Source organism: Bos indicus, chromosome X (assembly GCF_029378745.1).
Source record: "Bos indicus isolate NIAB-ARS_2022 breed Sahiwal x Tharparkar chromosome X, NIAB-ARS_B.indTharparkar_mat_pri_1.0, whole genome shotgun sequence".
NCBI lineage: Eukaryota > Metazoa > Chordata > Mammalia > Artiodactyla > Bovidae > Bos > Bos indicus.
In genome coordinates, this window is record NC_091789.1 from 24,864,647 (window position 1) to 24,866,424 (window position 1,778).

A 1,778-nucleotide genomic window follows, 5' to 3' on the forward strand; every position below is an offset into this window, starting at 1 on the left:
CTTCTTCTTAAGAAATTCCATTTGATTATCAACCATTTCTCTCTTCACTATGTTCATGTTTTCCTTTATGTTTTTGAATGTCATTATAATAGTTGTAACAGAAATAACATATGATTGCATTAGTGTTATTAATTTTTGTAATATATAAATGTATGCATTACAAAATAAGGAAAAACTTTTCAATCTTTCCTTGTCCATATCTTCATAAATATTTCTCTGCTCAGAGATCAGTAGTAATGACATTTTGATATGCATGTCTGAAACTTTTTCTATGCTATAACATACATATTTATGTTCTAACTCAAATACATAGTTATCTAAAGCATAAATAGGGCTTCCCCAGTGGCTCAGCAGTAAAGAATCCTCCTACTGTGCAGGATGCATAGAGACACAGGTTTGATCCCTGGATCAGGAAGATCCCCTGGGGGAGAAAATGGCAACCCACTCTAGTAATCTTGCACAGAAAAATCCCATGGACAGAATAGCCTGGCAGGCTACAGTCCAGGGTGTCTCAAAGAATAGGAGATGGCTTAGTGACTAAAAACAAACAGACAAAAAAATTAATAGGGTCATCCTGTATGCATATTGTTTTGCCATTTGCTTTTAGTTTTGTCCAAAATGTGTCTTTGGAAATTTCTTATATTAATGTATGTAGGTCTATTTCAATTGCATTATCAATTTGTGTTTCATGGCTTTAAAAAGCAACTAATTATTGACCTATTTAGATTATTTCTAAGTTTTTGCCATTGCAAGAAGTAATGTATATCCTTATAAAACATTTTTGTACATAGTTATTGTTATTATTTGTCTTACTACAACTAATAGTTTGCATTTGTTGTGTGATTACTATGCTGAAACTTGAGTTTTTAAAGCATCATTTTGGCTACTGTGTAGATAGAGAATAAGGAGTTGGGTGCAACTTGGGAGACCAGTTAGAAGGCTACTTCAATACTCTAGATGAGGGATGATGGTGAGAACTGGTTGGATCATAGATATATTTTGAAGGTAGTATCAGCAGAATTTGCTGCTGGAGTGTATATGGAATGTGAAAGAAAGCTAGAAATAAAGAATGACTCCAGTGTCTCTCGTCTGTGTAACTAGGAAGGATGAAATTCCTATCAACTGAGATGGGGAAGACTGTGGGAAGAGCAGGTTTTGGGGGACGTCAGGAGTTTGATTTTTGACCTGATAAATGTGAGATGACTATTACACATGCACTTAGAGCTGTTGTGTATACAAAATTGGAGTTTAAGTGAGAGGTATGTGTGTGGGCTTCCCTGATAGCTCTGTTGATAAAGAATCTGCCTGCAATGCAGGAGACCCCAGTTCAATTCCTGGGTCAGGAAAATCCACTGGAGAAGGGATAGGCTACCCACTCCAGTATTCGTGGGCTTCCCTTATGGCTCAGCTGGTAAAGAATCCACCTGCATTGAAGGAGACCTGGGTTTGATCCCTGGTTAGGGGAAGATCCCCTTGAAAGGGAAAAGACTACCCACTCCAGTGTTCTGGCCTCGAGAATTCCATGGGCTGTATATTCCATGGGGTCACAAAGAGTCGGACATGACTGAGTGACTTTCACTGATGTCACTGACGATGTATTGAGAGTTATCAGTATATAGATATTATTCAAAGTCATGAAACTAGATCAGATCACCAAGTGATTAAGTGTAGATAAAAAGGAAGCAATTTCTGTTCAGTTCAATTCAGTTCAGTTCAGTCGCTCAGTTGTGTCCGACTCTTTGCAACCCCATGAATTGCAGCACGCCAGGCCTCCCTGT